This window comes from Pinus tabuliformis, chromosome 8, assembly GCF_031772625.1.
Source record: "Pinus tabuliformis cultivar Carrire ecotype Pingquan chromosome 8, CPIR1, whole genome shotgun sequence".
Lineage (NCBI taxonomy): Eukaryota > Viridiplantae > Streptophyta > Pinopsida > Pinales > Pinaceae > Pinus > Pinus tabuliformis.
Window position 1 is genome coordinate 492,829,791 of NC_142294.1, and position 13,651 is coordinate 492,843,441.

A 13,651-nucleotide genomic window follows, 5' to 3' on the forward strand; every position below is an offset into this window, starting at 1 on the left:
CTTCCCCTACCTCTTTTTTTGGTTGCCCTAGAATGGTTTCTAAACACAGTCTTTAGGTCATCATAAGGTAGTTGTTAGATGTCTCCCCCAGCCAGCAAATGGAGGGCATCTAGAAGGTCTTCAGGGACTCCTATGAGTAGAACCAACTTCAGAGATTCGAGGTCAAGTGTGCACGTGGCCCTTTTATAACTGAGTTGAAACCTCTCTTCATAGTCTTCTAAAGATTCATCACTTCCCATGGTCATTCGAAAGATTTATTCCTTTGTATCCTTTGACCTATAGTAGTCCCGGTATTTGTTGTTACAGGCTTGCTGCGTCTGAGCCCAAGTTGTGATACTGTTTCTAGGTAACCCCATGAACCAGCGTAGCACTGCATCCTTGAGGGTAGAGGGAAAGAGTTTCAACTTTTGCTCGTCTTCTGCATAGTCATAGGTTTGACAAAGGACAACAAACTCAAACAAGAAGATATCAGGGTCTTCAGTAGTCAATCCATGGAAGTGAGGTAAGGCTGAGGGACTTATGTTTTTCATATTTGTGTCCCCATTGGTCTTTCGGATGGGAAAGATACCTTCTATTCTCTCCCCATTACCTCTACCATTTCTGTTTTCAGCGATGGTCTTAAGAGAAATGGTTTCTTGCTCTTCTTCTGTTATAGGATCTTTGTATATCTCTGGAGGTTCACCTATAGGTTCTTCCGAATCACTGCCACCAAAGAAGAGAGAAGGGTGACTTAGTGATGTGGTGGGGGGTGTTGGGTAGCAATTTTCCTGAATTGTCTCTGTTCCTACCCATGAAAGGAAATCTCTTTTTGGGTGATTTTTTTGTTTCTTTTTCTGCTTGTACCTGCAAAACTGGAATGGATTAAACAACAAATTGCAACTAACTAAAATCTGTCTTGCTGAAATGAAAATGCAGAATTGAAATGAAAGCAGGAAAGGACTAATCTATTTTGCTGAAATGAAATTGTGGAATTGAAATGAAAGCAGGGAATAGCTAATCTACGCTTGCTGAAATGAAATTGTGGAATTGAAATGAAAGCAGGAAATGTCTAATCTACTTTTGCAGAATTGAAATTGCGGAATTGAAATGAAAGCAGGAAATGTCTAATCTACTTTTGCAGAATTGAAATGAAAGCAGGAAATGTCTAATCTACTTTTGCAGAATTGAAATGAAACAACTACTCTACTCTTGTTGAAATAAACTACTTAGCAGAATGTTGTAGTAGAAAATAGACGAAAAGCAGTAATCACAAATACTCTGATGCTTCCCTGGCAACAACGCCAAAAATATGGTGAGCTCCAGTATTGCAGCAATGATGCTGCAACTCCTAGGGCTCCCTACTTTACTTTTATCAACCTGGTAGTTCGTAACAAACTTGGAAGCGACGATGTTGTATGCACAAGTACTAGCTTTTACTGCAGGTTGTCACTTGATCAGCTGGCACAAGTTCGCTAGGAGCTTAAGCCAACTTCTATGAGTTCTCAGAAGAAGCTTTTAATCGTGATGGAAGAAAGCTAACTCAAAAGAGGCTATTCTACTTGCAGAAAGAGGATGAAAACTGAAAGGAACCGCAAACCCTAGCAAACCCTAATTTTACCCACTAACCCTACTTTTGCAAGAAAAAGAGATGAAACTACTGAAATGGATGCCATGGACTATTGATAAGGTAAAATGCATGTATTCAAGCTACTTCTGAAGAAAAATGTGGAAAAATCATTTTTTTGTACTTTCGAGCAATTTTATCCAGAATTATTATGCTTGTGTTTTAACTATTTGTGACTGTGCAGAGGTTTGGTGGCGAAGGGAGATGGAGTTGGCTTTTGCAGGAGGTTGGGAAGGTGTGGAGAGGACCTAAGGAGTTCCTAGTACTCTTCTGGAGACTTCCACAATGATCAGACTTCAAAAAATCACTCGCATGAATTTCTACAGGAGGCTGCAGAGGATCTACAGGAAGTTCTACAGGAGGTTCTACAGGAGGAGGCCGAAAGTGGTTTTTGGAGGTTTGAAGGTGGAAAAACAGTGAGAAAAGGGAAATGAAGGCTAGATGGGGGTGTCAGAGGGTCTAGGACTCTGTCAATGAAGGTCAGACATGAAAGAGATGATTGGATTTGTTCAAAGGTCAAGCAAGCAATTTTCCACAAGAACATAGAAATTAGGGCAGTTTGGGAAAGTATGGCGAATGGGTGGAGGAAATATTGAAAGATGGACTGGAGCAGGTGGTGTGATGGAAGAATGATAAGCTGGAGTGTTCTACAAGTGAGCTGCACACTTACTTTTCAAAACTGTCCCAAGCAAGAACTAAAAAACAGAGTTTTACCTATTTTAACCTAATTCTGACCTAAAAACCAGAAAAGTGTTGAATAGAACTTTATGGATAGGAAGTTATGCAAGAAAGCCATGGAAACTGAACAAGAATGGATCTAAGCATGTGAATACAACTGATATCAACTTCTCCAACTCGAAATCTCACACTAGCAATTGCATTGGAAAGCAAAAAGAGTGTTTTGGTGGCAGCAAGAGTGCCTTGGTCTCAATTCATGGTCCCGCAGAGGGAGAAAGGAGATCAAGGCCTACTTGGTAGCCTTTTTGTGGATCTTTTTCTATTATTGCAACAAACTATCTAATCAACTGAAGCAAGAACAACTATTCTAATCATCAAAAACAGCCTAAGTAACAAAGCAAGATTTAACCTAAACAACAGAAGTTATTTCATGAATGCAAGAAAGAAACATATAAATACACAAAGGAGGTGCTGGGAACTTGGGTTGGGCCCAACCCCAAGAGCTACAGCCCCCTTAGAAAGATCAGTGTTGGTTCAAGGCTGGATTCATCTTCATTGATCAAAAAAATAACAGTTACATCACAAAATTGTCTACAAAAAGAGCTCGAAAATGAGCTGAATACAAGGCCGCACTAAAGTGCGAAAATAGACTATCAAATGTCTAACCTACTGAGGCCCAAAGCCTTCTTATTTATAAAAGTGAGAACCCCCAACAGTCCTCATAAACTTAAGGAACTCGGCTGCCTAAACTTGGAGATAACAGCAACTTCACTAGACCTGCTCAGCTGCCCCTTGGAATCATCGATGTGGTGGCCTTTGAACTCTGAGCTGCTAGTGGAGAACTCGAGGAAGGGGTCATTAATGTAGGAGACACCCCTCCTATAAGTCCTCAACCCTGTTTCCTCGAGTTTGGCTACTAATCTGCTCATAAATGCTTGGTCTTGGTCCAAAAATGTCCAAAAATCTGCAATAAACACTCATTAGACTTTGTGGTAAAGTGACTATCCCCATTCACTCAATTAACATAAATACATTCAAAAACATGCACAAAACTATGGAGAATGGTGGATTAAATGGAAACAATAGGCAAAATGAGCCCATATAGTTACCCATTTCTGGGGCTCATCAGGTTGCATGAAAACTTGTTTCCACACAGACTATTTAACATTTCTTTATCTATTCGAGAATTCTGTAATGGAGAAAGGGTCATCCAAATATAATAGAGATTTAGTTCCAATTTCCTCATCTGGATGCATGGGATTTGATCTATTTTGGTGAGATTTGATTGTTTGGCCATGGCTTAGTTCTCGGAGAGTGTAGTGTAATTCTTGTCGACTACATTCAAACCACCTGAATGTTTGGGATCATGCTTATATTTGAAAAACCCCAAGCTTAGGTGCTCGGGATTCATTTGATACCAAATCCAGAATCCCCGCCCTTTTCCAAGAGGTAGAAATAGGTCCAATCAACGAATCAAGCCTTGAGATTAAACGTTTTTCATCGAACGAAACAAAATGCTCCTAGATCTGCCTAACTATATGACCTATATATAGATATATATACTATTACAGACCACCGAGCTTCTGAACATTAAGGAAAAACAAAAAGGATTGGCGTGGGTTTGCTCTCTTATTTAGTCTGGGGTACTAAGTGGCTTCCATCTAATCAAATTCAAGTGCTAGCCTATTACGATTGGAGAGTGGTTTCAGATAGTAGTTTCTCCTTTGGTAGAATAAGGCACGAGTTGGGTTGAATGTGCACGTCTATCAATTCAACATTCTGAATCGTCGTGGCATAAACTGAACATTTTGCCATCCTCTGTGGCCAAGTGTAGCTATCTCTTCCTCTCTGTGCAGCATAATCAACACATTCTAGATATTTCTTAGTGCCAGCGAAAAACAAAGTGCCAGCAGAATAGTTTGATTTACCTACCATAGAATACAGTATTGAACCCGAGGAGCATACAACTTATTCAATTGAATCCATAATAATTGGATCGGGGCCCGTTCCTTCATCTGAAGCTTCTCAACCGACTATCAGGCTTGTTCATTTGTTTGGTTGTCACATTTCAAAGTGCTATTGCTCCAGCAGATTACAATCACAAATCGATATCACACTATTTGAGAAAAAAAATTAGGTGGTTGCGTGGAGCAAATCTCCAAAGAGCCGAAACAATTTCAAATTTATGGAGAAGAGATCATATATTTAGGAAACGTCGAATTCTCTATGATCAATTTGAAGAAATTGGCGTTGACTTTTAAAAATCCGCCACACGACCGAGGGGATTGGAGATCATGCCTCTGTCCTGTGGATCAAAAGAAATCTATTTCTTTTTGTTTGGGCTGTGGACCTTCCCCTTGATTTGGCGAGGTAAATTAGGTTCCTTGGATTGAGCTCTTTCCTTTGGTCTCTTACTCAAGTCACTGCGGCTCTATCCTTGTGATTAGCTTATCTGGCTCTTCCTCATTCCGCTATCTCGACTCACCTACGCGCTTCATCTGCACTTTCACTAGGCAATCTTGTTTCGTTCCTCAAGTCTTGATTTGATCTGCTTTCGCTTGATCCATTTTTAGCGATATCATGGTTGTGTGTAGATTTTGTGGCTCAATTTGAGCAATTTGATTATTCTCAACGATTGCATGCAGATATCGATTGCATTCCCTAAACGGTCAGGCCCCAACCTCAGGAGTTGGAATGGGGAGCCAGATTCAATCTTGACTACCACGGAGAGGAATTCTGATATGAACTCCATGCTATACTCTTCTTTGTGTAGCTCATCACAGTTCTTCCTTTACGCTAATACCAGGTAACAAGCACGAGCTACAAGTGGTTGTGAGAACTACCTATATTGACATCCATCAGGCAGGCTTTGGAGCAGCTGTTGAATTATGCACGGACTTATCTGGCCGATATCTTGGATCCCTATGTGGAGAGAGTCATTTATATTGATTCCAACCTTATTGTTATCGATGATATTGCTAAGCTGTGGGAAATCGATCTTGGATCGAGCACTATCAACGCTCATGAATATTTCCATGCAAATTTCACAAAATACTTCAGTGGTGCCTTCTGGTCGAACAACAATCTGGTGAAAACGTTCGAAGGAAGGAAACAACCGTGCTACTTCAATACTAGGGTAATGGTAATCGATATTGCCAAATGGCGGTAGATGCATACGCTACTCATTTAGCCAGCTTCTAGCTCCTTAGCGGGTCTTGTTTCGACATCAAATGCTCTCGGCACAGCACATTTGGAAAGACTGGTTTATCGAACATTTGGAGTATTATGCTTTTATGTGACGTACTAATCTGCAGGACACAACAAAGCTATAATGCCAAGCTTTTTGCCATGCACATTCCATGAGTCCTCTGACACAAACAGGGAGTTAATTTAATTTTCATGGATATTTATTAAAAATGGATTGTTATCAACATCATGAATTGGACTAAAATTACGCTTTCGATTTTCCTTAATTTGTTTCATTTTGGCATACAATTTTTGCGTAAGAATCAGGAAGGGAATGGCCATTTCTTCTTGAACACACTTATGTTCTTTATGCCAAGTTTTTTTTGCAGGATTTGGGAGATCAACTGATCATTAAGGAGACTAAATTGTTCCGGCGATTGCTCTTCAAAAAAGACTAATTTCATGAGAAATTCTAAAGAACAAGTCCATGATCATAAACGAAATTTCTAGAAAATTACAAGTTCTTGCAACTTCCTATAATAGCTTAATGGTTTGACACGTTGCATGACAGATTAGCAAATTCAAAGATCTAGGGTTTGTTTCTAAATGTCCAAGGATGGTAAAATACCTATCCACTCTTGAATTCAAAGTCTACAAGTGGTTGGCCAAACTCAGCTATTTTAGGAGAAATTCCAGAATAAATGAGCAGATATGCTATTTTTGAGATTTTTCATGCCATAATTCACATTTTCCCAGCGAGAGTCAATATCCATTTCTCATTACCCACATACACTATATTACATTTTCTTCCACCCTAACCCACCAATAAAAGCAACGAAGCTCATTTACAAGCTTTTTGTTCCATTTTACATATTCATTGTCAATTTCCTTTTTCCTACCCTTGCAAATAAAACCTTGCTTCCATACACCATTGAGTCCATAGTCCTTCAGTTTAAATATTTTTCTAAAAACACCGTGAATCTTACATGCCTTAAGGGCAAGCTATCATGCCGATAAACAAAGGGAATACATCAATGTCCCTTGTTCATCGGATCTTCTAAGTATTCGACAACAACAAATTCATTCATACTTAGAAAGATGTGTTAGGGGCATCTTGACTCTCATCCACATTAAAGATTAGAGCTCTCGTGTTGACTAGTGGCATCCATTAATGGCCACTAAGTTAACAATTTCTTGTTATGTTCGACACCGAAACATTTATTCACATGACAAGAATTATGCCAACAAGCGTTGAAGACTTGAAGAAGAGGCAACAGATTTACTTTCATTACTTTTCGGTTTTTGATGTAAATGTCTTGAGGACAAGTCAATAAATAAGGCTAGGGAGTGAAAGTGTAAATTCTGAATTTTGTATACCTTCCAAGCCTTATACATTTTCAGCCGCATTCAACCGCAGATCCTGAACATTCAGCAGAAGATCCACCAGCAGATGCAGCAACAATAAAAGATTCACTTTTTCGACTTCATCCACCATTTTCACAACCAAGTGAAGAAGACTATGATCAGAATTTTGCAGCCACGCATGCACAACTCTCATCCATTTTTGAAAGGGTAAGTTGAGGTATGATATTTTCTAACTTTTAACCATTTAATTCCTTGAAAAACTAGAATGATAATTTTTTGAAAAAAAACTTCCTTTCCTCATTTCACAAAATTGCCAAAACCATCAGTTTGGGGGGGGGATACATTTACATTAATACTTTGTCACCTTCATTTTTTCATATTCATATATCACATTCTAAAACCCACATACTTTCAAAATATATTTACTATTACATCATCATGAGCATAAAAATGGCTTTGTAAAAAGTATTTAAAAGTTAATTGGATGCCAACACAATCATGGTTGTTACACAAGAACCAACCATGATGCATTCCAACAAAAATACTTTGCAATAAAAATCACATTATCAATATGCAAAGATCATACATTAGAATTGAATGCAACAAACAAAATATGGTGGAAACACAAGAACCAACCAAGTTGCAATTCATCAAAAACACTTTGCAAAAGTTAAGTAAATGATATCATGCAAATTTTAAGCCAAAGCTCAAGTATCAAAAGTAATGTAATAGATTGCATGAGGACATGCAATACCTTCAGTTTGGGGGTATGTTGGGCCTAAGAATTATCCTTAAAATACATCCACGTTCACTCCATTCAACATCCACTTTCTCTACATTCACACATTTTCTCACCTCTATTCCACCACCATGTCATCACATTAGCTTCACTTTCATCATTAAATGGGTTACCATTGTGTTTTCCAAAACATTATTAATTCTTAGCATTTTTAAGAGAATTTGTGGTTAAACTTTAGAAAATAATAGCCATATACTTATACCTAACAATTAGAATGGGTTTGTTGACATGTGTAGGTACATAGGAAGCTTCTAAGGCACCCTTATGTGGCACTATATGTTCAAATTCGAATTTGAGGAGATCATGGACCTCATGGAGAATATCATGGAGGATAGGGTTATGTGTCACCATTGGTTGAGAGATATGTGAATCTGAAGAGGGAATAGTGGATCCATATTTATGAGTTTGTTATCATAACTTTTGTATAAATAGGAGTGTTATCTCCTTCATTTGTAACTTTGGAATTTGGAATTTAGAATTGAGAAGTTAGAATTTAGAACCTTAGGATCTTATAAGTTGTAATGAGAACTTAGAATTTGGAATCATTGTAATGGATATTTTAGAACCTCTTGGGATGTAGGACTTGTAATTGCAATTTGCAATTGATGATAAATAAAATGGAGCTTCTTTGATATTCTACATTTGACTTCTCTTTTAATGTGCTTGTGAATCCTTGGAAGGGTCCCCATTGTCTAGCAAGTACACTTTTGTTTTGGTAAGCTTTCATTTTATGTTTGTTTGTAAATTTCATTAGGTTCATATGTTTGAAATATTAACGAATGACCTTTTCGTAAGAAAGTATTAATGTTTCTTTCAATGAATCTAATTTGTTATTTAATGTTTGATTTCATTAGTTTAAATAGTTTGTTGATTAAGATGAAATATTAATGGACAGTCTCCTGCAAGGGAGCTTTAATATTTCTTACATTTGTCACAATGTCTTTAGATTTCATTTTGTTAAATGGCTAAATAAGTGTTGGAGATCCCAATGAAAGACCTCCTGTAAGGGAGCTTTGGCATTTCTTCACCTAGCTTAGTTTAGTTTGTCTCTAAGGCCATATATATTGGATGATCCTCGAAGTTTACTTACCCGGATTGATAGTGAATGAAACTCTAATTTGCATCCACATTTTAGACCCAACAACTACCTTGGGTTGTGGCAGGTGTCATATTTCCCTAACCCAACCCCTAAGGTATGTTATGGATATGGAGTTACAAAACCCTCGTCTTTAAAGTTAGATAATTGGATTTTGAGCTCACTATTATACCTAGCTCATCGAGATCTTTACGATGATATAAATTTTACCCCAATCTGACTCCTAGATTGAAAGTTATGCGCATTTAAAGTTCAACCAATCATAAGAGGCTACATCAACATTGAGCTACCACATGGCATCCACACGAGGTCCGCATGGTACTGCCATGCCAACAAAAACACAGGGTGTGGGGCCAACTTGAGCCTTCCCCATCATGTTATGCGTAATTTCCTATTATGTCTAATTCACAACTGATCTGGGGTTACAACGTAGTGACACCCTTCTACACTCCCGGATCTCCAGATCCACATTAACTTGGGGGAAAATCCATCCCACCACTTGGTATCCATTGCCATATCATATCCGGGCCCCCAAAGAGGTGTGTGAACTCACCACACCCAGATACTTGAATTATTGGATATTTGCTCTACCATACTACAATTCGATGTAGGTCCCACTAGACGATATCTTGTTCACAGTAAATCCAACGCCTCGCAAATGTTCACACCCTCATTACACTTGGATCTAGGGTGCAACTACTTCATAAGGGGAAATATAGTCTAGATGGGATCCAGTTCCCTTACAAAAAAACCCCCTATTTTAGGGCCACCCCATATTACCAGATATGAACTACACTTAATCCCTTGATCCAGCTTGGATGGAATCTGACCCATTGCAAAGGAGTTACGCCTTGATCGCCTAGATGTTGGGATTCACCAAATCTCTGTATACGCACAAAGACAGGGGGAAAGAGGATAATCAAGGAAATTTACAAAAGTTTCTTTGAGTAAAGGGAATTTTCCCAGGATGCCCCTTTTTTTGAAAGAGATTAACCAAGGCTTGAACAATGGTCTCCAACAAGAGAACAAACCTGCAACTCAGGTATTAAGGATTTTGTCATGTAGTTTATTAATACTATGGATTATGAGTAATTAATTCAAAGTTATCATCCAAACAACAACAACAAAGAACTATTGTTGACATTTACAGTTTTCAACCATTTTTCACATTACAAGAAACCACAGTTACCATCATATAGGCAATTGACCCAAGCATACAAATAATTGATAAATCATAACAGGGTATTAATCCACGGTGCTATTAATCCTTGAAAACACAATATTTAAGATAACTAGTAGTAAATGTAATCAACAACATTCAAACATCCACACATGAATATGCATGACCAAATAACTTTCATCATCATAATAAGGATATCACATCCTAAAAACCAAACATATAACATTTTATACTTATCTGAGTAAATTGAAATGGTTGGAAACTAAAGGAGGGACTTCAACTCTCCACCTAACCATAGACCAAATGTTGGAAAATCAAGGTATTTTGTAGATTAATATTGATTCTCCTTACTCAATAACTACTTGTGACATTTGTTGGCATTTTATTATTTTGCTTTACTTCTTCATCAAGCAATTATAAAAAATATGAAGATCACAAAACACAAGGAACATAAGATATAGGCTCCATGCCAGGGAAAAACCCCACAACTAGGGAAAGCCTGAATAATCCTCTTCTTATAGAATCAAATCAAAATGAGACATCCAAGACCCAAAGACCAAGTCCAAGACTTCCTTAAGCTCCAAGTCAACCCTCCAAATGATCTCCCCAAACAAGACAAAGTCTACTAAAGTCAATGAAGGTCAAACTCTTCACAAACTGCTCCAGTCAAAGTCTCGGTCCTACAACTTCAGGTCTACAATTCGGCCTACAATTTTCAGCCCCTGCAACTTGCCCAGAGAACCCTAACTTCTCGCACATGTGAGCAGAGTTGATTTGATTTCCATGTCTTCTTCCTTCGCTCTTGAATTGCATGTCTCCTTGATTTTCGCTCTTGAAAAATCTTCTTTTCTTACTGCAAATCAAACTTGTACAAGTGCTCCAAATGAGTCTCAGTCTCGTGCTATATACACACTCTTCAAGATGTCGAATAGGCCTCTTATAGGTTGACTTTATCTTGGTAGGGACTACTTGGTCTTGGGACTCCAAATTGAATTTATAAACTCAAAATTATTGTTTCTTTCTAAGACAAATTTTCCCAAAAGGGTATTTTACACATGACAGTAATTATTTTGACTCATGATAAATATTTATTGACTTATTAGATATCATTTTTTGGGATTCAACTGCGTTAAGTAAGTCATTCACTTATGACCATTTCCATGAGAGGTAGTCGTAACTGACTAATTTCTCATGATTTTTTAATAGTTCACTTAGCACTCATTGCATCGGGTCATGATTTTTGAATAGTTCACTTAGCACTCATTGCATCGGGTGATGCTCACAGGGGTGAAGAAGTGGGATTGAAACTAATGAAATGAATCACATAGCATCAATCATCACTTCCAGGGCTTGCACCCGGTAACCAGGACTTCCCGGGAGGTCACCCATCCCAGATCTCCTCTGGCTCAAGCATGCTTAACTGTGGATTTTTCCCCACAATCAAGCCCACTTAGCTTGCTACCCCATTTGCAAAACCTTAGCAAGTATTGTGCCTCATGGACTATTCAAGAACAGATCCCTTCACTCTTTTTTAATTTAAGTATTAGGGGGTTTTACGCAGTGCATTATATTAGATATCATTTTTTTGGGACAAACCCTAGGAGCATGAAATGCATGCTTGACCTATATGACCATTAAATGGAGTACGAAACCCATGCTTGAAAAACAATACTTTCTTTCTTCTTTTGCTTAATATACATAATGACATAAGTACAAAGACAATTATGAAGACTGGATCTAGTTACTTTTCCAACACTCCCTCTTAACTAGGGAGGTATTCATAATGATTCAAAAGGTCTATCTCAAGTTGAAATATTCTCATAAGAAGGGATCCATATTGATAAGCATCAAAGTATCATCATAGCTAGCATTGCCAAATTACCAAGGCCATGACAGGTACACTCTATCTCTCACATGATCAAAGCATAATGTTGGGAGGCATTCCATGGGACATCAAACCTCCTCATCGAGGTACATATTCCACCTAGGATACCCGAAGTATGTTCTTCACTAATCCATTTCCCTCGTGGAAATGTCCTTCCATTGGACCATTCTTTATCCAAGTCCATGTACTTGACTTAGGATCTCCATCCTAATCCATGCAGTACATGACTCAAGAATTTTTTGTCCAAGATGCTCATCCAATCCATCATTCTCCTTATCCATGTCCATGTATCTGACTTAGGATATCAATCCTAATCTGTAATAGTACCTAACACAACGAGAACCATTCCCATTGAATCCATTCTCCCTGTCCGTGATGCATGCACTAGACTTATGGTGGTTAGTCTTGGCCTAGTACATGACACAGGGAGAACCAATGTCCAACCTTACTCCCTCTCAACCTAAGAGGAGAAATCCATGCTCACTCCCTCTCAAATAGGGAAAATTTCATCAACAAGCCTCAAATTGTGTCGGAAGTACTCATACTTCACTTTGATCAGCTTCCTCAACCATCCCTCTTATCACTAAATTTTCTCATCTTGCAATTTCTTGAACTAGGCCTCCAAATTTGTCTCCTAACAATTCATGCTCCTATACTTGAGGTCTTCACAAACTGCATCTAGAATCGTGTCCAACACTACTTCCTGCACTGCGTTGCTTCTTGCCTCGAAGATAGTCCATCACACAGTTCCATCAAATAACTGATTATCATAGTACAAGGTTAGTCAATTCATTATTCAGTCAACTTTGAACACAATTTGGCTGACCTTTCCAATCAATCTCTATAAATCAATGCAACTCCATGGACATAAATAATTCTTCCTTCTAACTGTCATTCTCACCATTCCCAAAATAGCCAACTCAGGGTCTTCAAATAGACCTTCTTGTTAGTCCTTTAATTGTCCTATTGTTGCACCAAATTGACAATCCTTAGGAAAACAATCAAACTTCCTTTTAATAGTAACTTAGTTTCTCTAGGATTACTGTCATAAGGTCTTCCAAACACAACCCACTTGATAGTGAATGTCTATTGCTTCACTGTCCTCCAAGTTTTCACAAAACTGTCCTTATAATGGTGAACCATCTCTTGTGCTCACTTATTTAAGTTTTCTCTTTAAACAATCACAGATCTAAGATTGCACCATTCAACCCTATCTACGGCTTTCTATACCTACAAAACACAATAGAAAACCTTCACAAAAGGAACCTCTTCCTGTTTAGTTGTTATAGAGAGATGTGACATTATTTTGGAAGGCAATTTGACCTTCAAAATAAGCTCTTCTTTCAACTTGCAATTACATGGAGGTATTGTCCCTTCTAGATTGTGAGAATCTTCTTTATTCTTCTCATAACCATCCTCCTATACATTGGCCAATTTCCTTCAAAGATCAGTCTCAATTTCCAAATCCCTGCCTCTCCTAGCAGGCCTATAGTTTTTCAAGGTTTGCACCTAGCGCTCCCAAGATCGCCTACTTGCTGCCCTCTAAACAACCTTAAGATGAGTTTTAACAACTCAAAAGAAATTGTCGTTCTAATTCCTTTAGAACAACCCACCAATCTAGCAATCCTCCCCCACAAAATTCGCACCCTTATAGCCCTCTTTTCCACATTCCTATAAACTTTCAACCTTCTTTGAAATTTTTTGATACCACATATCTAAACCTCAAATTGTGGCTGCCCTAACACGTCAAACAAACTCCTTATTCCTCCACACTTTACCTTGTATTTTCCTTAGTTAAACTCGACCTGCTAATCCACATTTATTCCAAGTGTAAAAGCCCACCAACACTTGGCATTTAG